Source organism: Pongo abelii, chromosome 14, assembly GCF_028885655.2.
Source record: "Pongo abelii isolate AG06213 chromosome 14, NHGRI_mPonAbe1-v2.0_pri, whole genome shotgun sequence".
NCBI lineage: Eukaryota > Metazoa > Chordata > Mammalia > Primates > Hominidae > Pongo > Pongo abelii.
In genome coordinates, this window is record NC_071999.2 from 65,511,707 (window position 1) to 65,537,525 (window position 25,819).

The 25,819-nt window shown below is 40.8% G+C and overlaps 1 long non-coding RNA gene and 1 pseudogene across 1 annotated transcript in view; one reads left to right on the forward strand and one right to left on the reverse strand.

Annotated features, from left to right (window-relative positions):
• LOC103892250 (uncharacterized) overlaps positions 1–10,223 on the reverse strand; it is a 47,345-nt gene extending 37,122 nt beyond the window's left edge. Inside the window, exon 1 of the long non-coding RNA XR_002911107.3 lies at positions 10,075–10,223. This is a non-coding gene — a long non-coding RNA (uncharacterized LOC103892250). The remainder of the gene's footprint in view (positions 1–10,074) is intronic.
• Positions 10,224–16,794: 6,571 nt separating this feature from the next.
• Positions 16,795–18,184, forward strand: LOC100431303 (TAR DNA-binding protein 43-like; annotated as a pseudogene).
• Positions 18,185–25,819: the final 7,635 nt, after the last annotated feature.

The following is a 25,819-nucleotide window of genomic DNA, read 5'->3' on the forward strand; positions in this document are numbered from 1 at the left end:
ATAGGTCTATTTCAAATTATCTATTTCATATTGGATGGATTATGGTAGTTTTCTCAAGGAAACTACCTTGAGAAAGGTTGAGCATCCCTCATCTGAAAATTTGTAATCTGAAATACCCCAAAATCTGAAACTTTTTGAGTACCAACTTGACACCACAGTGAAAAATTTCATGTCTGACACCTTTGCTTTGTGATGGTTCAATGTACACAACTTCGTTTCATGCAAAAATTATTTAAAATATTGTATAAAATTACCTTCAGGCTGTGTGTATAAGGTTTACATAAAAATAAATAAATTTGGTGTTTAGTCTTGGGTCTCATCCCCAAGATATTTCATTATGTATATGCAAATCTTCCAAAATTGGAAAAAGAAAATCTGAAACCCAAATTTCTGGTCTCAAGTATTTCAGTTAAGGTATACTCAATCCATATTCCCTTATTATCTTTTGTTATGTCTGGAGAGTTTTTAGTGATATCATTTGTTTCATTTCTGATATTGGTAATTTGTCTTCTCTCTCTTTTTCTTTGTTAATAATACTGGAGTTTTTTTTTTTTTTTCATACCCCAGTTGCACCTGAAACACCAGTGAGACAGAGCCGTTCACTTCCCTGGAAAGGGGGCTAAAGCCAGAGAGCCAAGCAGTCTGGCTCAGCGGGTCCCACCCCCCACAGAGCCCAACAAGCTAAGATCCACTGGCTTGAAATTCTTGTTGCCAGCACAGCAGTCTGGGGTCAACCTGGGACGCTCGAGCTTGGGCTGGGGAGGGGCGTCCACCGTTGCTGAGGCTTGAGTAGGTGGTTTTACCCTCGCAGTGTAGAGGTTTGTCAATGTTCTTGATCTTTCCAAAGAACCAGCTCTTTGTTCCATTCATTTTCTATGTTGTTTTTCTGTTTTTAATTCCATTGACTTCTGCTTTTTATCATTTGCTTTCTTCCACCTGTTTTGGGTTTATTTTGTTCTTCTTTTATCAGGTCACTGAGATGGAATGTTATAGTATTGATTTCAGAATTTTCTCTTGATTCACTTATGCTTCTAGTGTTATAGATTTCCCTCTCATCACTGCTTTAGCTGTGCCACACAAATTTTGACATGTTGTATTTTCATTTTTATTCAGTCCAGTATATTTTGTGATTTCTTCATGCTTCTGACCTTTGTGATTTCTGATGGGCAATCTACTGTCATTTAAATTATTTTTCCCCCATTAGTGAGGTGTCATTTTTTCCTAGCTGCTTTCAAGATTTTTTCCTTGTCTATAGTTTTCAGAAGTTTAATCACTATGTGTCTTTTCATGCATTTCTTTGGGTTTTGTCCTGTTTGGGCTTTCCCCCAGCCTCTTGAATCTATAGACTTACATTTTCTGCCAAATTTGGGCAGTATTTAGTCACTATGTCTTTGAGTACTTTTTAAAGTATAAATTATTTCTTTTTAAAGTATTTAGAGAAATCTTATTTTTCTTCTCCTCCAGAACTAGGATGACACAAATGTTAGATCTTTTGTTATAGTTCACCATGTCTTTCAGGCTCTTTTCATTTTATTTTTTAGTTTATTTTCTCTCTGTTGTTTAGATTAGGTAATTTCTTTTTTTTCTTTTTTTTTTTTTTTTTTTTTTTTTGAGACAGAGTCTTTCTCTGTTGCCCAGGCTGGAGTGCAGTGGCGAGATCTCTGCTCACTGCAATCTCTGCCTCCTGGGTTCAATGATTCTTATGCCTCAGCTTACCTGCCACCACACCCAGCTAATTTTTTTCTATTTTTAGTAGAGATGGGGTTTCACCATGTTGGTCAGGCTGGTCTCGAACTCCTGAGCTCATGATCTGCCTGCCTTGGCCTCCCAAAGTGCTGAGATTACAGGCGTGAGCCACCATACCCGGCCAGATTAGGTAATTTCTTTTGCTCTGTCTTCCAGTTTACTGATTCTTTCTTTTGTCCCCTCCATTCTACTGTTGCACTCATTTTATTTCAGTTATTGTATTTTTAAGTTATAAAGTTCCCCTTTGGTTCCTTTTTACATTTTTTATTTCTTTTCTGGGACTTTCTATTTTTCATTTGTTTCGAGAGTGTTTATACTGTTTGTTGAAGTGTTTTTATGATGGCTAATTTAAAATCTTTGTCAGGGGTAATATTTAACATCTCTGTCATCTCACTGTTGGCATTATTGTTAGTATTTTTAATTAAGTTTAAGGTCTTATTTTTATTTTTCATTTTTTTATGAGATGAGCTCTTGCACTCTCACCTAGACTGGAGTGCAGTAGTACAATCATGGCTCACTGTAGCCTCAATCACCTGGGCTCAAGCTATCCTTTTGTGTCAGCCTCCCAAGTAGCTAGGACTGCAGGTGCATGCCACCACACCTAATTTTTGTATTTTTATTTTTTTGTAGAGATAGGTTCTTGCTACATTGCTCAGGTCTTTGTGTTATGATGAGTGATTTTCAAATAAAATCTTAACCTTTTTATATTTTTTAAATGAGACTCTGGATCTTATCTAAGCATTTTACTTTAACTATCTTTCTCTGTCAGGAAAAGGGGAGGGAATCTCTTTGTTACTGCCAGGTGGAGGTAGAAGTCCAAGTTTCCCACCAGCCTCTTTTGACACCTGGGGAAAAGAGGTGCTTCACATTACTGCTGAAACTGTGGGACTTATGGTTCCCCCTGTGGTCTCTGTTGACACTGCAGTAGAGATGGCCTTATTATTACTAGTTAATGGTGAAAGCCCCCACTATCCTCTGGGCCTCTTCTGATACCACTCCAGCAGGGACAGGGAGTGGTGCCTCATTACCGCTGAATGGGGGTGGAACTACAGACTCTCAAATGGTTTCCAGTGTTACTATGAAGAGAGGGGATTTATAACCAGTCAGCAGGAATGGATGTCCTGGCTTGTTACTTGGCCTTCTCAAACAGCCCTCTGGTGGGGGTTTTGGGGTACCTAGCTATAGTGATGTGTGTGATTGAAAGTCTCAGCTCCTAAATCAGCCTTTGCAGGCACGAGTGAGGTTGGGGCCACAGTCTTAACTGTGGTGCTTCGCTCTTATTGTCTAAAAGCTTTCTGCCTTGCTAGACTGTCCTTTTTCTGTCTTTGGCTAGAGAGAGCAGATTTTTGTTGTGGCTTTTTTGTCTGTTTGAGACCACTGGCATTCCAATATTATTGGCTTCTTCAGCTCTAAGTCTGGGATATATGAGGCTAAAAGAAAATTTAGGAAACTCATCCCCATTTCTTTTCCTATGTCGCAAAATCTCTTGTTGGTCTGTCTTCTCTCTACCTTTCAGTATCTTCTTGTATTTGTTTTATGTGTAAAGCTCAGGGTTTTAAAATTGTGTTTAACAGGACAAATAGGAAAAATACATCTACTCTATTTTCCCAGAAGCAGAAATTCAACACATTCCATTTTAAGATGAGGAAACTAAAACCTTGGGTAAGGATCTGCAGCTACTAGTGGCATGACAGAATTAGAAACCTACTTTTGCAGCACTTCATTCAGTGCTCTCATCATTGTAACAGTGAAATTTGGGTATCTTCTTGATACTGAAAGGATGTGTACCTGTGATGATGTAACAAGAGACAGTGTCAAAAAAACACTGTAGGGACTGCCACTGACTCCCGGCAACTTTTTTTCTTTACTCTGTGAAGCAGTGTCATTCATCTGGGGTAATATCCAAGGTTCGTTGCCTCATACCAAGGAAATCAAGGACATGACACACCATAGTGAGCTCAAGAGTGGAAGTTTAATAGGCAAAAGAAAGAGAAGAGCTCTCTGTGCAGAGCAGGGTCCTAGAGAAAAATGGGTTGCCAGTTCCCTGGTGAAATGCATGGGGTTTTATAGATGAGCTTGAGGAGGCAGTGTCTAATTTACATAGGGCCCAAAAGATTGGTCAGACCAGGTGTGACATTTACATAGCACGTAAAGAAGCTGGCTGCTCCACGCTGATCTTTTATTATGCAGATGGGTTCTCTGCCTGGCCGGCGTCATGCTGCCTGTTCCTTTACTGTACAGGTGGTTGACAAAAGGAAAGATGGAGCCTCCATGTTGAACACGCCTGGCCCCCAGGTAGCCTTTTCCTATTGACACAGCTGCCGGAATTCACCCGTGCAAGCTTCCAGCTTGTTTATCTATGTCTGCAGCTCGATTTTACGGCTGTTCTTTGTTAGAAAAGAAATTATTTGGGGGCTGCTTTTTGTTAAAAGGGAAGCCTTACCAAGGACTCTCTTACCCTAACTGCCTAAATAATTTCTTTTTACTTCCTGTATCATCTGTACTCTTTAAGAACCTCTGCACAGTTTTAGCAGCCTCACCGTGTTGCCTGTCTCCAATGATGGGTCCAGAGTTTCCATATACGAGCAATTTGGAGGCAGGAATGTGAATTTAAAGGAGAGCTGTGAACTTATAGCTATAGCCTAGCAAATGTTCTGTTTTTACTTAATTATATATTTATAGGAGGTAGAATGAGAGATGGCTGATGGAAATAGGAAGTGTTAAATTGCCTCAAGTCATCCAACCACCTGCCTTATGTATTTTTAAAATTTTATTTTATTATGGCGAGAACACTTAATATGAAATCACCCTCTTAAATTTTTAAGTTGTATAATACAGTATTGTTGACTATAAGTACAATGTTATACAGCAGATTTCTAGAAATTCATCTTGTTTAACTGAAACTTTGTTTGTTGATTACTAATTTTCCATTCCCTCCATACCCCAGTCCCTGGAAACCACTGTTCTACTCTTTGATTCTATGAATTTAACTATTTTAGATACCTCATATAAGTGGAATCATGCAGTATTGTTTTTTTGTGCCCGAAATATTTCACTTAATATAATGTCTTCCAGGTTCATTGATGTTGTTGCAAGTGACAGGATATCCTTCTTTTTAAAGGCCAAATAATACTCCATTATATGTATATACCACATTTTCTTTATCCATTCAGACAGATTTGTTTTCACATCTTGGCTGTTGTAAATAGTGTGTCAATTAACATGGAAGTACTAATGTATCTTTGAGATCCTGATTTCAGTTATTTGGGACAAATGTTCCAATGTGGAATTGCTGGATGATATGATAAATATATTTTTAATTTTTTGAGGGACATCCATAGTGTTTTCCATTGCAGCTGTAGCATTCTGCAGTCCCAACAACAGTATGCGAGGGTTTCAACTTCCCCACATCCTTACCAACTCTTCTACAATTTTCCAATTTATATGGAACTACAAAAGACTATAGCTAACTAAATCAATCTTGAGAAAGAGGAACCAAGGTGGAGTCTTCACACTTTCTGATTTTAAATATATTACAAAGCTAAAGTAATCAAAACAGTGTAGTACTCAAGTAAAAGCAGACATATAAACCAATGGAACAAAATAGAGACTTCAGAAATAAATCCATACATATATGGTCAACTCTTCTTTGAAAAGGGTACCAAGAAGACACAGTAGGGAAAGAATAGTCTCTTTGAGACTAGTAAATGATGTGGGAAAACAAGATATCTGCATGCAAAAGAATGAAATAGGACCTTTATTTTGTGCTGTACACAAAAATCAACAGAAATGGATTAAAGACTTAAGTGTAAGACCTGAAACTATAAAACCCCTAAAGGACACATAGGAGAAAAGCTTCTTGACATTGGTCTCAACAATGATTTCATGGAAACTATAGGCTGAATGTTTGTATTCCCAAATTTGTATGTTGAGACCTAATCCCCCCATGTGAGAGTATTTGGAGATGGGGCCTTTGGGAGGTGAGTAGGTCATAAAGATGGAGCCTTCATGAATGGGAATAGTGCCCCTGTGAAAGAGACCAGAGAGAGCTCTCACCCCTGTTGGTTATGTGAGGTTACATATGGAACACATGGAAGTAACAGTGGAAGATGGCCATCTATGAGGAAGTGGGCTCTACTAGATATTGAATCTGCTGGTACTTCCCAGTCTCCAGAACTGCTAGAAATAAATTACTGTTGTTTATAAGCAACTCAGACTGTGGTATTCTTTTTAATATTTTTTTTTTTTTTTTTTTTTTTTTTTTTTGAGACAGAGTCTCTGTCACCAGGCTGGAGTACAGTGGCGCCATCTCTGCTCACTGCAACCTCTGCCTCCTGGGTTCAAGCGATTCTCCTGCCTCAGCCTCCCTAGTAGCTGGGACTACAGGCATGCACCACCATACCCAGCTAACTTTGGTATTTTTAGTAGAGACGGGATTTCACCATGTTGGCCAGGATGGTCTTGATCTCTTGACCTCGTGATCCACCTGCCTCGACCTCCCAAAGTGCTGGGATTACAGGCACGAGCCACAGTGCCCAGCTTGTAGTATTTTGTTATAGCAGTCTGAGCATATTAAGACAACGGATAGGACACCAAAAAGCAAAGTCAACAAAAACAAAAATAAACAATAGGACTACATGGAACTAAAAAGCTTCTGCACAGCAAAGGAATCAACAGAGTGAAAAGCCAACCAATAGTATTGGAGAAAATATTTGCAAACCATATATCTGATATAAGGGGCTAATCTCCAAAATATTAAGGAACTCCTACATCTTAGTAGCAGAGAAACTAATAACATGATTTAAAAATGGGTTAAGGACTTGAATAGACATTTCTCCAAAGAGTACATACAAATGTCCAAAAGGCGTATGAAAAAATGCTCCTAATCACTAATCAAGAAGTGTAAATCAAAACCTCAATGAGATATCACTTGTTTTGTTTTAAGCTATAATGATAACAATATGCTGATATGATAGCCTCTGTTAGTTTTAATTAATTAATTTAGGAGGAAGATGGGATATTTAGGTTAACATAAATTGGAGGTTATCTTTGACATCTGAAGATTAAAGAACACCTTAATGAGTAAATTTGCTTATTTTGCCCCTACTGTTGGCATCAGGTACACATCTATATCCACATAAAAGCAGAATCTGTCACTTCTGAGTTCCGCTTATCCTTGCATAAGTCTCAAGTATCAAAATTGATTTTTTAAAATGTTAATTTGAAAAACAGCAGAGGTAAGATTCAAGGATGCTTGCTCTTAGAAAAGGATTATTTATTAAAGGAAAGACTTGTCTTTTGAAAATTATTATCGTAATTATCACTAAGAACCCAATTCTATATTTCTTATTAAGGCAAAATCCCTATTAGGCTAACACAAGAAGGATGTTGATTGCAGTGGGATATCTGTCTGAGTGGGGCTAAGTAATCATCTTTGAAATGTCACTCAGAGGGAATTAACAGGGTAGAGGCTATTTTCTGGCAGATCTCAATACATTTTTTTTAAATCGTCAAGGATTTGATGTTGGCCTTGCATAGGTTATTATTTTGTATAACTCCAGAAGCAATATTTAGGACTCAAAAAATGATATTGGAACAAAGAAAATAGCATAGAAATCCAAGGAGCCACATCAACTCATTGACTATGTTGAGAGTCACTGAATCATGTACTCTTAAAGTCATTTGGTCCCAACTCACACTGGTGAGTAATTCTTTTCTGCAGTCACCTTGCTGCAGTGTTTTTCCATCTCATGCCAGGAAAATTGGAGACCTGCAATGACAGGCCATTTCAGTCTCTGTGTGCTGACTTCCTTGTCTTCATTTGTAGGCCTTGACTCTATTCCTCAGGGCCATGCAAGGGTTTTGTGAGTAAATAATGAAAATGCAGTTTAGCTTAAGTCATTTAAAAACATGAAAAACCTTAATACAATAGGCACTTGACATTTTGAAAGGTTACACGACAAAACTTTTAATATTCTCCAGACATGAAAATTTTGCTATAGAACATAATTTCTTCCCTAAAGTGTATCAAGTTCTCAAGTAGCAAACTACAGCCACCCACCACTGAGTTTCCAGATGCTAAGAAGTTAACTAGTTTTATTCACTCCCTAAGAATTTGGTAAAACACTTTATCTCTGTAATTTCCACAGCTTATTCATTTCTTCATTCCTTTACTCATTCTACAGAAATGTTTGAAGGCCTAGTCTGTGACAGGTACTGTACTAAGCTCTGGGTATTTTGGGGAATAAAACAAATTTAATCCTTGCCCTTAGAATGTTAACAGTCTAGAAAGAGTATCAAAACAAGAATAGAATAGACAAGTAAATAAATATAAATTATACTAAGTGCACTGAAGAAAACAAACACATAATACATAGTATTACATATTGCAGAGGAAGACCTCTATTTTTATTTTTTTGTTTAGAGATGAGGGTCTCACTATATTGTCCAGGCTAGGGTGCAGTGGCTATTCACAGTCACAGTCATCACGTGATATAGCTCAGATCTCCTCGACTCAAGCAATCCTACTGCTTCCGCCTCCTGAGTAGCTGGACTACGGGCATGAGCCACTGTAATGCCTAATGTTCTTGCCTAGCCACACCAAAGAATTGGTGTGGTGGCTGACCACGGCGAGTGATAGAGACACAGACTGAGGAGAGTGGGGCTGAGGAAAGAGGCCCTGAGTATGGGGGCACTTGTGGGCCTTTGTCATTTGGGCAAAGCTTGCAGGCTTGGCACAGGACAGTATTGTCACAAAGGGCAAAGAAAGCCTGTACATAAGGGACTTCACTCCATTTACCTTCCTTTTTACAGAAAAGATCTAGTTGTAGAATGGTGTTATAATTAATACTTCCCTCAGGGGGCCAAGTTTCTCCATTTTGTAAGGAGTACTGTGGTCAGGCATTGGTACAGAAGAAAATCAGCCGCTTCTTTTTTAAGGTTTCAGGGTTGAATTTGTTCCAGTAATTCAGGATACATCTTAAGGGAGTGTCCAATTTTGAAGGTGTGATGCCCATCTGGAATTTTAAACACAGGGATGCCCACACCCCTCGTTAGTCCTGGGACTTGTCTTCCCTTAAGGCATCCCCTAAGGGTCAGGTCCAATTGTGCTCAAAGCTCATGGGCACTTTTCCTGAGCTCTCCATCTACAGCGTTTAACCATGCTTACCAGCAGGATGGAAACTTCCCTTGCCCCTGCTGTGGGCCCATTGACCACTAAATGGAGCACAAGGACTGTTGGATTTATCGTGGTCCTTCTGCCAACACATCCTACCTGTTCCAGGGTGGCAAGGCTTGGGTCAGGGGCACCACTGATGCTTGCATGCTAAGGCCCAATTTATGTGGGCCTGGCCATAAAACCGTCTTTCAAGGAGAAATCTCTGAATTAGCCACAGAAGGCTTAGTAAGCTTAAAGAGGGCTCTAAGCCAGGGCTGAGAGAACAGCTGCTGTACTTTAGCCTTCTGTCCCCATTTGCCATCAAAGGAGTAAGCCCCCCTCTCAAGGCGGTACCAGTATCCTGTGTCCCAATTGACTATATTTTCTTCCATCCAATACCAATTATTGAATGGTTGAAACAACAATTCAACGGCTCTAAGACCTGTGCCTATGCACCACAGATTGTACTTCAGAGGCACCAAGGAAGGGGAAAATTTATCTGGGGAGCAATGGAGGAAATGCCCTAAGGCTTCTACTATCCACATGAAAATTACAGACCTGCCTTTAAATTGTCCTGATGTGGGGGACCATACACTATGGTGGGGAACTGGCCCTTCAAAATAGCCATCAAATGACGACACCTGCCTAAACCCTGGAGGGAACCATGAGCAGGGATCTTTTGGGCACCACCTGAAGAATTAAAGACTTCTAAATAGGGAATCTTGATCCTGCCTAGCGGGAATAACCTTGTTTATGAGATTAGGAAAGAGGTCTAACTGGCGGACATTAGGACCCAGGAGGCAGGAGTCAGAAGATGTGGCTGTCTCACGCTCAGTAACCTGTGCAGGGGGAGCCTCTGGCGGGGCCAGGGTCTCAACCAGGATATCTGGGAGACTAAGATGTCTGCTGAGCACTCCCGGGTGTACTTCAGGACCACCACAGAAAGCAAAAGAGTTGGAACTGGTTCCAGGCCAACCGGCCAACCAACGCTCCTAACCCCGAAGGGTCAGGGGTTGTTAGAGAGCCCTTTTCCGGACAGCCTGACACCTGTGTCTTTAGTCCGGTGGCCATATTAATCGCCTTTAAGTGGCCAACAGGTGCCCGGTTTAGCCTCCGAATTCTAAGGAAGGACAGGACAGAATAGCAAGTGAAAGAGGTCCGATCATACTCACCATGTGACGATCTAGATGCCTTTCCTGGAGACTCCTGGCTGGCTCGCCAAAATGTAACACCTAAGGTTCTTGCCTAGCCACACCAAAGAATTGGTGTGGCAGCTGACCTCAGCGAGTGATAGACACAAGGACCGATAGACAGAAAAAGCTGTAGGCTTTATTGAGCAGAGTGAATGTACAAAGCTTCCACAGTGTGGAAGGGGTCCCGAATGGGTAGCCAGAGTTAGATTATACAATTGCCTTTTAAACTCTTTAAGGTGGGAAATACGTGCGGTGGGAAGATGTTACCAGAGCGAGAAAAAAAGACAACCATTTGTGACATGTCTTAGATCTTAAGGAAAACCAGAATTGCAACTTAGGTTTTTTTTATTTTATCACCTTGCAGCGGCATGGCAAAGGAGACAGCATCTTACGGGACTTTACAAAGTATGTTCACAAGAAATTGGGATTGGGAGTATAGATAAGGTCCACTGGTCACAGAAAAATGGGCAGTTAACATTCTTTTTACTTTAGTTTCGGGGGAGGGGGAAGGGGAGAGACGGAGAGAGGACACAGGGAAACACTGCAAAATTTTTGCTGTTTATGGCTTTCTTGGGGAAGAAAACACATGCAGAAATCCTGATGTTAGGAATAGTTTAAGCATATATCTTCAATATTATCCATCCAGGACCAAAGTAAGTCCTGATGCAGGAAATGAGTGAGATTCACAGCTTTCTGAGCCCCTACTCCACCCAGGAAGCCCCGCCGGCCCCTCCTCTCACCGCTGCACTGGGCTGTAGAGGAAGGCAATAGAGGAACAGCATATGTAAAGTTCCTAAGAATGGAAAAACCATGGGGCTTTTGAGGATTGAAAGGTCAGTGTTCCTGCAGAGTAGTGAGAAAGGGGAAGGGGCCGGGAGATAGTTGAGTTTTGTGAGACAGGAAATAGCCAAATCATGTGGGGTCTTTGTAGACCATGGTAAGGAGTTTGGATTTTATTCTCATGCAGTAGGAAGCCAATGAATGGGTTTTAATAGAAAAGTGACATGTTCACAGATCACGTCAAACTCATGGCAATCCAGAGTAGCCATTTTGCAGTAGGGTCTAAAATTTGCTTGTTAACTCGAAGGAAAGGCAGCCAGTAACAATCTGTGACATAGGAAGATGACTGTAGTTGTTGTGGAGAAAACCGGTTTTTGGAGTCATGTCAGTACTCAGTAGAGAAGCCTGCAACATAGTCAATGTGAGATGGTAGCTTAGACTAGAGTGTCAGTGGTGGAAGTGAAGAACAGTGGAAGGACTGCCTTGTTGCTTTTGAGATGCTGGGAGACATCTGAGAGGAGATAGCTAGCAGGAACCTGCAAACCAGAACTTTGAAGAGAGATTTTGGGTGTAAAGTTGGTATTCGGGAGCATATAAATGGAATTTAAAGTCATGGGAACTGAAGAGATCCCCTAGAAAGAGGGCAATAAGGAAGAAAAGAGAGCTCAGGACTAAATCCTGGGGAAAGGCAACAATTAGAAGTCAAAAGGAGATAGGGGTTCACAAGGAGTGTGAGGAGGATTTGGCAGAGAGATACAAGGAAACCCAAGAGAGGATGGTGTCAATTAAGGAAAGAGTTAAGGGGAGAAGGGGAGAAAGAAAGATAAAGTGTCTACTGTATTGAATACTGGTAAGGAAGAGGCTGTTTCCTGATTTCAAAGAGCATAAACATCAAATCAAATTTAGAAATATTTATCATACTTATTTCATGTGTGTTTCACCTACTATCATGTTTCTCCTGCAGGAGTGATGACTACTATCTGATTCATCAGCACTGTCAAATCTCATACTTTAAAAAAAGACTTTAATCTTTTTTTCTTTATAAATTTTGATTCTCCCTGAATTCTCTGGATAATTTCCACAATTCTCTTTATTTTGCTAACATATGCAGAATCTATAATCTTCAAAAGTCTTCACTTTTCAAATGCAAAACTATTTTAGATGCAGTTTATTGTCTTTTGAAAATTATCCATGTTCATTTAAAAACAGATTAGCTCGTCACCTTCAATGTATTTGAATTGTCATGTTACAGGAGACTTGGAATATTAAGCTTATCGGAAAGTTAGGACAAGTTTTCCCTAGAGGGCGGAGAGTAGTTTTAAATTCGAAGTGGGAAAAAAGTTCCATATCTTAAAATAGAAGCAAATTTTTTCTCTGTTTCATATTCTCTCAAGATATCCGCAATCCTTTTTAAACTCTCTATTTATTATTAAATACAAGCAATTTAGCTCCTTTGTAAGGTTATGCAAATAACTCATCCAGAATTAGCATTTAACACGCGGTTCTTATATCCACACAAATGTTTTGTATAAAGTTGTTTTAAAAAGATTCAAATCTTTATAATTAGGAAGGGAAAATATATTAATAGGAATAAAGGGATACTCTGCTAATCTCCCATATGTAAATTAGCTTATAATTTCCATCATTTACTTTAGAAGCAACAGAACAATGGAACTTTTATTCTTCAATATTGCTGTCTCTCTCCTTCTCCAGCCAGAAAGTCTGTGCTTATACATGTATATCTAAAGAAAAATAAGAAGCAATGTTAAATATTTTAGTTTTGTGGGAGAGAGATGGTTGGGTAACTTGTGAGTGGGATTGAAGTTGATACTCTGTGCTTTGGCAGCCTAAGGGATAAAATGCAATGTAGACCCTCTTGGGCTCTCATTTCAACAGCTTGCATTTCCTTTTGCTCTTCGTTAGTGGGGCTGGATTCATTCCTGCCTACCTGGAACCTTCCTCCACAGCTTCCCACTCCTTCCCCAATCTTTACATAGAGGACATTCTCGTAGAATGTATGAGGAAATTGTTCATTTCCTTGAAGTGCTTTCTCTTTGCTTTAGTCTTTAGCTTGGTCTTTGGAAAAGAATATCATGCAAATTGCAGATAGAAATTGGTTAGCAGTATAGGCTAGGTTCTTCCACCTCACTTATCTTCTGGGTCTTGGCTTGTATCTTCCAATATATCAGAAATCAAGTGCACTGTCCTGGGAGTTTGGTATAAGTTGGTAAACTGGAAGTAGGATTATGAAGGATTCAAAACTGAGTCAGACAAAGAACTGTTGAAAGGATTAAGTCGCTGACCCTGGAAGTGGAAAGGGGAGCTCTGAAGAGACTTTAAACAGAAAGTGGAGGCTGAGGCTGGGCGTGGTGGCTCGCATCTGTAATCCCAGCACCCTGGGATGCCAAGGTGGGTGGATCACTTGAGGTCCGGAGTTTGAGACCAGCCTGGCCAACATGGTGAAATCTTGTCTCTACTAAAAATACAAAAGCTGTAATCCCAGCTACTTGGGAGGCTGAGGCAGGAGAATCACTTGAACCTGGGACGCGGAGGTTGCAGTGAGCCAAGATCATTCCACTCCACTCCAGCCTAGATGACAGTGTAAGACTCTGTCTCAAACAAATAAAATAAAATAAATAGAAAGTGGGTTTAAATATGTGCCTTACAGTTGCCAAGTGGTAGAACTAGGAAAATGGGTGAAACGTATAAGGGATGCATGTTTCTCCTTCAACAAACATTGAAGAAACTGCCAGGTATCTGGTAGAGCTCTGAGAAACTAGATGCAAGATGGAAATCAGCACTTATTCACTTCAAGGAAGTTACTGTCCAGTGGGAAAGACATGCAAGCAAACAATTATAACAGATCATGATAAATGCAAACACTACATATTGTATTCGGTGAGAAAATAGAGGAAGGCAGCCTGTATCTGCCTTGGGGACAGATCTGCTTGGACTATCTGCTTGCGGGTGCCAACGGCAGCTCCTCCATCCTCACTGACACCACTTCATTCAAAATTCCATTATCTTTCATCTGAGTTTCTGCAACTGTCTCAGAGCTGGTCTTCCTGCCTTCAGCTTTGCTGCTTCAATTCTTTCATCCACATTGCAGACAAAGTAATATTTCCAAAAAGGAAAACCTGATTCCCCCACTAAAAGCCTTCAATAACTTTTGATTACCACAAAAACAAAATCCAAAAGCTTAAGGGCCTCTGCTTCAATCTCTAACATTTTCTTGCTCCCCACATTTAAGCTCTATTTACAAAGAACTATTTGCCACTTTCCTAAGTCACCATTTCTTTGTAACTCCTGGGCTTCTGCACATGTAGCTATCTGCCTGAAACCAGCTGCCCTCAAAATCCACACATATAGAAGTAAAAAAAGAGAACATATTTGCATGCGCACACATATTGTGCATATATCCATGTGCACCCACCCACACACTTCCCATTTCTACCCTTGCCTTACTAACTCGTTCTTTCTTCCTCTGGTCCACAACACCCCAAGACTCAGTGTTATTCCTCCTTGTGGGTACACTCCTATGTGGCACCCTCTGTGCATACCTAATCAATGAACTCATCACACTGTATTGTACTTGGCTGTTTACTTTTCCATCTTTTTGTTGTTGTTGTTGTTTTTGATACGAGTCTCACTTTGCTGCCCAGGTTGGAGTGCAGTGGTGCGATGTCGGCTCATTGCAACCTCTGCCTCCTGGGTTCAAGCGATTCTCTGGCCTCAGCTGGAATTACAGGCGTGTGCCACCATACCCGGCTAATTTTGTATTTTTAGTAGGGATGGGGTTTCACCATGTTGACCAGGCTAGTCTTGAACTCCTGACCTCAGGTGATCTACCCACCTTGGCCTCCCAAACTGCTGGGATTACAGGAGTGAGCCACCGCGCCCAACACCATCTTTTTTACTGGAGGAAAATCTGCTTGAGTGTGGGGACCACATCTTATTCCTCATTATATTCCCAGCAGCTACCATAGTTCCAAGTACATTGTAGAATGTGACTATATATTTGTTTAGTAGATGAGTAAATGAATAAACTTTTGAAGAATGCTTTCTAAAAATGTGAGAACATTCTCATATTTTTGGATAGTATACAAATATATGTTACATATCTCAGTTGAGTGATGGTTCTAAAAACTTTCAAAGGTTCTTCAAACCAAAAAACTATGATTATATAAATCTTTCTTAGATCATTTTTAGAAAGAGGTAATAAATAAGTAAATAATCCATCAACTATTTCTTACCTATGGGCAGTGTGATGGTTAATTGTATGTTGACTTGACTGGGGTGTGGGATACTCAGATATCTGGTTAAACATTATTTCTTGGCATGTCTGTGAGGGTGTTTCTGAAGGAAATTAGCATTTGAATTGGTGAACTAAGTAAAGCAGATTGTCCTTCCCAATGTGAGTGGGCATTGTCTAACCTGTTGAGGGCCCAAATAGGACAATAAGGTGAAGTGAGGTTGAATTCTTTCTCTATACCTGACTACTTAAGCTGAGGCACTGATCTTCTCCTGCCCTGAAACTAGGACTTACCCCATTAATGCTCCCAGTTCTTAGGCCTTTGGGCTCAGAGTGGGATTGATATCACCAGCTTTCCTGGGTCTTTAGTTTGCAGGTAGCAGAGGGCATGAAGAAACTGAGGCCCAGAGGGGTGAAGTGAGATGCTCTTAGTCACAGATAGGCTCTAAATTCTTACCCCAGTACTTTCTACCACAGTCCACCATTTCACAAATAAGGCTGCTTGGGTTATTTGGAATTTCACTCCCCATCTTATTTCTAATTATTTTAGACCAGATTTTCCTTGAGAGAATGAGTTCCTAATGGGAGCCCTACACTGGTCAAAGCAAGTCTGTTCTGTCAAGGACTCTAAGAGACTCTTTCCTTCTGGCATCTTTCTTCTAGACTCAGTTAACCAAGAGAAGGGGCTCATGGTGTACAATCGTCTTGAAAGTGAGGCTTTACAGCATCAACTAGGGGAAAGTACTAAGAGTAAGTCTAAGGCTGACTTTCTTCCCTCAGGCTCTCAGGATGGCAGTTATTCTGGATCCACCTGGATTCCTCATGTTGCTGTTGCCAGGCACATCCATGCCAACCTCCAGGTGTCTCCTTTCCATCAAAAAGGTGGTGCTATTTAGACAAGACTTTCCTCAGGAATGCAATGATTATTGTGACGTCTGCATAATTTCACCTTTTGTCAGTCATGAGACAGGAGGAGTCCTCCATCAGATGATAAGGATGCCTGAGTTACTTTCTCAGCCTTACAGGCAGTTCCATAAGTGACCATCCTGCCCTCTTTGTTGGTTCTATGAAAAGAACTCAGGTTATGTCAATAAACAAGACATTTATGGTGAAAAAACATATGGGAATGAGGAGAGCAAGTGCTTCAGGGGATTAGAAAAAGGCCTACCTCAAGGCCTCACAGAGAAGGTTTGTATTCTGGTATTTTGTGATTAACGTGACTTAACTTGTGTCTCCTGTTGTTTCTGAGGAATTTCTTTCTACATGTACATTTTATACTTTATGACTATGGCATTATTAGAGTGTCTGCTCATTTATAACCTTTACTGCCTAATGGCCTCTGCAAATGGCCTTCTCTGCGAGTCCTTTCACCTTCAACCCCTCTGCTAATTGCTCGACTCTGTTTTTTATTTCACTTTCAAATTCCTGAGAGAAAAATCTCATTGCCCTGCCTAATGAACATCATCCCTTGCTAGACAAAGCTGTTCTGTCAAACCACCTAATGAACCTCTGGATAGCCTGTATATTGGCTGGCCTCTTATCACTTGGTCTAGGAAATGTTGTGTTATATAAAATGTTATATAAAACGCTTAAAAGGGGGGCAAAGCGGTCGCTGACTTGGTGTCCCTGTCATGCTTCCCAGCAGTGGCCTAGCAGAAAAGTAAAAGATGTCTGAATATATTCGGGTACTGAAGATGAGAAGGATGAGCCCATTGAAATACTATCGAAAGACGATGGGACAGTGCTGCTGTCTATGGTTGCAGCCCAGTTTCCAGGGGCGTGTGGCTTCGCTACAGGAAACCAGTGTCTCAATGTATGAGAGGTGTCCAGCTGGTAGAAGGAATTCTTCATGCCCCCGATGCTGGCTGGGGAAATCTGGTGTATGTTGTCAACTATCCCAAAGATAACAAAAGAAAAATGGATGAGATAGATGCTTCATCAGCAGTGAAAGTGAAAAGAGCAGTCCAGAAAACATCCGATTTAGTAGTGTTGGGTCTCACATGGAAAACATCTGAGCAGGACCTGAAAGAATATTTTAGTACCTTTGGAGAAGTTCTTATGGTGCAGGTCAAGAAAGATAGTAAGACTGGTCATTCAAAGAGGCTTGGCTTCATTTGTTTTATGGAAGATGAAACACAGGTGAAAGTAATGTCACAGCTACATGTGATAGATGGACGGTGGTGTGACTGTAAACTTCCCAATTCTAAGCAAAGCCCAGATAAGCCTTTGAGAAGCATAAAAGTATTTGTGGGGCGCTGAACAGAGGACATGACTGCGGATGAGCTGCAGCAGTTCTTCTGTCAGTACAGGGAAGTGGTGGATGTCTTCATCCTCAAGCCATTCAGGGCGTTTGCCTTTGTTACATTTGCAGATGATCAGGTTGCACAGTCTTTTTGTGGAGAGGACTTGATCATTAAAGGAATCAGCATTCATATATCCAATGCTGAACCTAAGCACAATAGCAATAGACAGAAAGAAGTGGCAGATTTGGTGGTAATCCAGGTGGCTTTGGGAATCAGGGTGAATTTGGTAATAGTAAAGGGGGTGGAGCTGGTTTGGGAAACAATCAAGGTAGTAATATGGGTGGTGGGATAAACTTTGGTGCATTCAGCATTAATCCAACCATGATGGCTGCAGCCCAGGCAGTGCTACAAAGCAGTTGGGGTGTGATAGGCATGTTAGCCAGCCAGCAGAAACAGTCAGGCCCATCAAGTAATAACCAAAGCCAAGGCAACATGCAGAGGGAGCCAAACCAGGCCTTCGGTTCTGGAAATAACTCCTATAGTGGTTCTAATTCTGGTGCAGCAATTGGTTGGGGATCAGCATCAAATGCAGGGTTGGGCAGTGGTTTTAATGGAGGCTTTGGCTCAAGCATGGATTCTAAGTCTTCTGGCTGGGGAATGTAGACAGTGGGGTTGTGGTTGGTTGGTATAGAATGGTGGGAATTCAAATTTTGCTAAACTCATGATAAGTATATTGTAAAATACATATGTAGTAAGAATTTTCAAAATTGGTTTGTTCAGTGTGGAGTATATTCAGCAGTAAGGAGGTATACCTAATGTAAATGACGAGTTGATGGGTGCAGAACACCAACATGGCACATGTATACATATGTAACAAACCTGCACATTGTGCACATGTGCCCTAGAACTTAAAGTATATATATATATGAAGGAAGAAATAAAGGAATTTTATAAGTTTTGTTACAAGAGCTGGGTACGGTGGCTCATGCCTGTAATCCCCGCACTTTGGGAGGCTGAGGCAGGTGGATCACAAGGTCAGGAGTTCAAGACCAGCCTGGCCAAGATGGTGAAACCCCATCTCTACTAAAAAGACAAAAGTTAGCCGGGCGTAGCGGCAGATGCCTGTAATCCCAGCTACTCGGTAGGCTGAGGCAGGAGAATCGCTTGAATGTGGGGGGCGGAGGTTGCAATGAGCTAAGATCGTGCCACTGCACTCCAGCCTGGGTGACAGAGTGAGACTCCATCTCAAAAAATAAAAAAAAGTATATAAATAAATAAAAATAAGTTTTGTTACATGAAAGGTTGAAATATTGAGTGGTTGAAAGTGAACTGCTGTTTGCCTGATTGGTAAACCAACACACTACAATTGATATCAAAGAGTTTCTCCTGTAATATTTTATCCCTGGACTTGTCAAGTGAATTCTTTGCATGTTCAAAATGGAAACCATGGATTAGAACTACATTCTTTACTCCTTGTTTTAATGTGAACCCCACCATATGGATTTTTTTCCTTAAGAAAATCTCCTTTTGGGAGATCATGGTGTCACAGTGTTTGGTTGTTTTGTTTTGTTTTTTAACATTTGTCTCCCCTCATTTACAAAAGCACAATATGAAGCCTTCATTTATTCTCTGCAGTTCATCTCATTTCAAATGTTTATGGAACAAGCACTTCATTGAAAGTAGTACTGTAAATATTCTGCCATAGGAATACTTCTGTCTACATCCTTTCTCATTCAAGAATTCATCATCACGCATCACAGGCTGTGTCTTTGATGGTGAGTGTCCCACTTTTATCCACTACTCTTTATTTCATGGAGTTGTATTAACGCTATGAACGCAAGGCTGTGATATGGAACCAGAAGGCTGTTTGAACTTTCGAAACCTTGTGTGGGATTGCTGGTGGTGCCGAAGCATGAAAGGCTAGTATGAGCAAGAAAAGGAGAGAGTGTGTGCAGAGACTTGGTTGTGCATAATGGATATTTTTTTAACTTGGTGAGCTATGTCTCTCAATCCTGCGGCTTTGGTGAGAGAGTGTGCAGAAAGCAATGATAGCAAATAATGTGCAAATGTTTTTTTGCATTCAAAGCACATCCACATCTGTTGGAAGACCTTAAATGAGTTCTTGTTCTTAGATAACCCACATTAGTTGAATGTGTTAAGTAAAACAATACTTGTACCCCTGCTACCCTTGTCAACTGCTGTGAATGCTGTATGGTGTGTGTTCTCTTCTGTTACTGATATGTAAGTGTGGTGATGTGAACTGAAGCTGATGGGTTGAGAACATGGACTGAGCTTGTAATGTGCTTTGCAGGAGTACTTGGAAGCAGAGTTCACCAGTGAGCTCAGGTGTTTCAGAGAAGGGTGGAAGTTCTAATGTCTGTTAGCTACCCATAAGAATGCTGTTTGCTGCAGTTCTGTGTCCTGTGCTTGGATGCTTTTTATAAGAGTTGTCAATGTTGGAAATTCTTAAAACAGATTCAAATTTAAAAAAAGCAAAACACTAAAGGGACTATCTAAATTTGCTTTCCTTGACCAGCAGCTGTGGATGGGGGATTCTCAAGAGAGCCAGTAAACTTTGGCCTAACTACTCCGTACCCCAGAAAGAAGTTTGAATGTGGTGATGCTGTTTCCTCTCTCCTTGTGAGACTTCACTGGCAGCACCTCACGTTCATGCATGAAATGAAGTGACTCCATAGCTTCCAGGCAAATAATAAACCAGGCTGCTCTTTCTGATCTCCCCAGAAGATTCCAGATCCCTGTTGAAAAAACTTTGGTAGCCTAAATGTGGAGAACAACTTTAGATTCCTGTGTGCTCAACTTTATTCCATATAGTAATTTAGGCAACAAGAAAACTGGACTGTGGGCCCCTTTGAACCAAACCTTAAATGCGCTTTGAAATGTGATTTATTTTCAGAAAAAATGCTTATTGGCTAAAAATCCAACCTTGTGATAATTTGGATATTGTAAATGATGCAACTGTGCTTTGGCCATCTTTATGGACAAAGGTGCTCCTGAGTTATGGATGATTCATTCCTCACTGTACAAAGCATTTGGCATTACTAAACGGAGCTTAAATTGGAGAGACACCATACATTACACATGGAAAAAATTTGCATTTTAATATCTCCAGAATGCTATTAAATATCTCAGAAAGATCCATAAAGGAAAGTGTGTCCTAGAGCTTGAAATAGAAAGTGATAGGAAAAGGTAGAAATAGAGTTCCTATTTTTCAGAAAGGAGCCATATCATCCCATAAATCTTTGAAAAGAAGTTTTCTTGGGCTCTGCTCTAAGCATTCAAATGCTTCCCAGGAGCACCTTGACCTTAAATTAACATTTATAGAGTTTAGCTGACATCAAGCTTTGCAGTTTAATGGAAGGCTTAAAGTTGAAGAAGGTAAGTAGTCTAAATTGGTAGTGTATATTAAGTCCTGAATAAGGATGCATTTCTACAACTACCACCATTTTCATTTATTTCCCCCTCTAGAACAATAATAACAATTGGTAAAATATATGAAATGCATTTTCATTCATGAATAATACATTTTTATATGTTAACCTCATGGAAACAGGAGCAGTTCAACAGTAAGAGCAGCATTAATGCTGTCATCTTAAGAAAGGGTATATAGGTGACAATGTTTGCACTATATGACCTTGATAATGTTGTTTTCTGTAGAACCTGTGATTTAAATGTGGGTTGTAAGAAATATTAACCAAGTGTTAAAATAATAAAGCAGTACCTTTAAACATGAAGAAAAGAAGAAAATATACAGTGTTGCCTACAGATTCTATTACAGATCAAATGAAAATGAGGTAAGTTCCATTCTGCTTAAACCAGGAGTGCATTCTAAGTAGAATATGAATGTCTGGGGAGTAATATATAAAGCATGAAGATGGTTTTTTAATACTGCTAATGAGTTGCCCCTTGGTTGTATTGCAGATAAAAATGGGTTTCCAATATACATACACATTTCTACAGTGCATAAAGCCTGATTTATAAACGTTCAGCATTAGCACACAAAGGAAAAGTCCATTTCTCCAGATGTTTAGTCTGTCAGAATAGCAGTGACTTGGCCTCTAGGAAAGATGTTTTCAAAACAGGAGGCAACTAGGAGAGTTAGTTCTGCTCTCAGATCTAGGCAAAAAGGCTCCAACTCTGGGCCCTGGGTTAGGCCAGGAGCAGGGTAGCAGGGACCTGGTCCTGTCCTCCTCTCCCCCTTGTGTGTTGGAGCAACTTCCTCAAAAGCTTCTAAGCCCTCCTTTTGTGGCTGAGACCAGCCAGAGCAGCAGTGCCATCCCAGCAGGATGACCTGAGCTGGACCAACACCTGTGGGGGCCCTGGACCCCATGGCTACACATTAGGGTACTCTCCAATCCTCTCTCCCCACGTCCAAAGTGTAAGTCACCCAGATTCCCTTAGGAATCCCAGTACTCAAATCTGTGGGGCCATCCTAGGGCCCTGTGGCCAGTTGCTAGTTGCCATTTGCCAGTTCCCAGAGGACAGCCTGGTGAGCAAGTGATTCTTGCTGGAGGCTCAGTATTTCTTTTGCTGGATTGCATGAGATGAACCATCAGAATGGTGCTAACAAGCTGATTTGGGGTGACTCAAATTGTTTATGTAAACAGTAGCTCTTTAAAAATATATTAACGGTCTGGGCATGTTGGCTTATGCCTGTAATCCCAGTACATTGGGAGGCTGAGGCAGGTGGATCACTTGAGGTCAGGAGTTTGAAACCAGCCTGGCCAACATGGTGAAACCTTGTCTCTACTAAAAAATACCAAAATTAGCCAGGCATGGTGTCGCGCACCTGTAATCCCAGCTACTCAGGAGACTGAGGCACAAAAATTGCTTGAACCTGGCAGGGTGGAGGTTTCAGTGAGCCGAGATCACATCATTGCACTTCAGCCTGGGCAAGAGAGCAAAACTCTGTCTCTAAAAATAATAATAATAAATGAAAATATATTTACCTTCCTCCTTCCATCCCAAGGTAAGGGTGGCCCTGTAGTTATAGTAAGCAACAAAGATTACAATCTAGCCAGATTAAAGTAAGACAAGAAAATTTCCCTTTCTTCAAAGTTGATGACATACATATCACTTATATAAGAACCAGGAAGTAAATTAGTTTTTTGTTAGTGGAAAGTCTGTGAAAATGAGGTGCTTCATAAGAAAAAGAAGGCCAATGTGGCTCATGCCTATAATCCCAGCACTTTGGGAGGCTGAAACAGGAGGATTGCTTGAGTCCAGGAGTTTGAGACCAGCCTGGGCAACATAGTGAGACCTTGTCTGTACAAAAAATGAGCAAAATTAGCTGAGTGTGGTACTGTGCACTTGTAGTCCCAGCTACTAGGGAGGCTGAGGCAGGAGGATCACTTAAGCCTGGGAGGTCAAGGCTGCAGTGAGCTGAGACTGTGCCACTGCACTCCAGCCTGGGCAACAGAGTGAGACCCTTTCTCAAAAACAAAAACAAAAACCTTTCTCAAAAACAAAAACAAAAACAAAAACAAAACAAACAAAACAAAACAAAAACAAAAGCAGCAGCAGCATGAGGAGGAGGAAGAAGAATAAAAAGGAGGAGGAGGAAGAGGAGGAAATAAAAAGGAGGAGGAAGGAAGGAGGAGGAAGAAGAAAGAAAGAAAGAAAGAAAAGAAAGAAAGAAGGAAAAGATAAACCAGGACATATTGACAGGTACTTCCTTATGAAAACATTTATCGTAACAGAGAAAGCCAAATATCTTTTCTAGAAGACTTCCTTGCTTAAACTCTGTTTTGGACCTATTGGACTCCTCTTGGACATTGCCTCATGCCATTTTAATCTTGCTTCCTGTTGTAGTTGCAGCTACTGTAAACAAGCTTGCAGGAGCTTTGGCCCATTTTATGCTGAAAGCACTGCTTCTCTCATAACCTGCCCTGTGCTCTTCATGCTGTGGAATGGGACCCTGTGACTCTGGAATTGGGTGCCAAAGGGCAGTGCTAAACCCCCAAAGGAGATCCAAGGGGCATCCTAGAGCCAATGGATAAATGCTTTTCCCCATGATCCTTTGGGTGGACTCTCTATTTGGCCACCCAAGGTAGCAGCATGGTAGAGCTCCAGTAAACTCACAGAGGTGACCAACTCAAGAATATATCCTTGATTTGGCTTCTCTTCCTTCCTCGTTTCATAATCCCTAATCCTTCACTCCTGTTCCCTGGGATTCCTTTCCAAAATAAACTACCTGTTCAAAAGCCTGAATCTCAGGCTTTGTTTTCCCAGGGGGAAGTCAGGCTAAGACAGCAGACTCATACCACAGGTCACAGCAATCATTCCCCTGATTTCAAATGGCCTCTCCATGAATTATCTGTCACTTAAGCATGTCTCAGTGCATCACAAAGAGCCCTCCATATGTACATGTGTTTATAAATTTTATCACGCTGCAATAAAGACACACATGATTATCCCATCACTTCCTGCTAAAGACTATAAAGCAGGGCCCGTATCTCATGTTCCCTTGGTTCTCCCTTTCAGCATCCAGGATGTTGTTCCAAATTCAATGGATAATTCATAGTGTTGTGCCACTGGTAACCTGCAGACAGTGGCTGTATAAATATCTGTATTAACTGTAGATCTCACTCAATACAATCACATAAGTGAGGGCAAGAAAAATATTTTCTTCTAACATGAATATTATGAACAACAAGGTACTATATAAGATATATAACTGGCTTTATAAAGATACAGACATTCATTTATCTTCTCCTTACCTACCAGTGTCGTTGAAATTGGCATAAAATCACCAACCGCTGTGTTTGTGTAGAATAAAATGATTGTCAGAAGATTCAGAAATTGTCATCATTCCTAAGGTTCTGTTTTTTAGGGAAAACTTTCACAGTTATGCAGAGTATAATTTAGATGACTGAAGCTAGGCTGCCAAAATATTCAAGTTTCTTTAAGACTTAAGAACATCCAGGATCCACAGAAAAAAATGAGATGTATTTGTTTAAAATGAACAGGCAAATCAAAAGTTATACACAGGCATACATATATACTTTCATATGATCAACTAGGCCTGCAACATTTGCAGGTAGCAATTTTCCACAGTCCCAAAGGAAAAGTGGGATGATTAAGTGTTTCTCTTGGACAGACTTCATTGCTCTTAAAAAGGAGAAAGCTCTAGATAACATCTGGTAGTGATACATTATTGGAATACATTCTGGACAGTTCTTCTTTTGGTCAAACAGCTGGAATCCTTTTTTTTTTTAAATAAAATTTTGATCTGCCTAATCTTCAACTTCCTCCAGTTTGGAAAAAAGAAAGCATGAACGGCAAAGAAATGTGCCCCCTTTATAATTACCTGTTCTGTTCCAGGCATACAATGTAATGTTCTACACGTGTTATTCATTCCTAGCACAGTCACAGAGAAAAATGCACAACTGATAAGTTGTATATGAAAAGATGTAATCAGCACTTTTACATGCATTTTATTGCTATATATCTGCTATATTTTTGTTGCTAGTATCCTACATCAGTGAAGTTCTAGTTCAGAAAACAGAAGGAGGATAGATATTTCAAGCAGAGGGACTTCATGCAGAGAATTATTTACTCAGGTGTTTGAAGGTTGAAAGAACAGAAAGGGAATGCTGAGGTAGCCCTGTATTAGTCAGGGGTTCTCCAGGGAAACAAACAATAGGAGATCTCTCTCTCTCTCTTTCTCTCTCTTCCTCCCTCCCTCCATCCTTCTCCCTCCCTCCATCCCTCTCCCTCCCTCCATTCCTTTCCCTCCTTCCATCCCTCTCCCTCCCTCCTTAATTCTCCCTCCCTGCATCTCCCTCTCTGCCTTTCCCTCTCTCACTCTTCCCCTCCCTCTCTCCATCTCTCTCGCCTATATAGATAGATAGACATGGATAGGTACATAGAAAGAGATTTATTATGAGGGATTGGCTCCTGTAATTGTTGGGCCTGAGAAGTTTCATGATCTGCCATCTGCAAGCTGGAGGTCCAGGAAATCTTTTGGTGTGGTCACAGTCCAAATACAAAGCCTGAGAAATAGGAACACTGATGTCCAAGGGCAGGGAAAGAGAGTTATCTCAGCTCAAGAAGAGAAAAAAAATGTGCCCTTCTTCAGCCTTTTTCTCCTATTCAGGCCCTCAATGGATTGAATGATGCTCACTCACATAGTGAGGACATTCTTCCTTACTCAGCCGTGAAATCTCTTTCAGAAACACCCTCATAGACACATCCAGAAGTAATATTTTCCCAGCTATCTGGACATCCCTTAGCTCAGTCTGGTTGACACATAAAATTAACCATCACAAACCCTGATGTTAGTAACTGCTGAGAGCAGATACTACCCCTAGGCCTAGGGATACAAAAGAGAAGAGGAGAGGAGAGGAGAGGAGAGGAGGGGAGGGGAGGGGAGGGGAGGGGAGGGGAGGGGAGGGGAGGGGAGGGGAGGGGAGGGGAGGGGAGGGGAGGG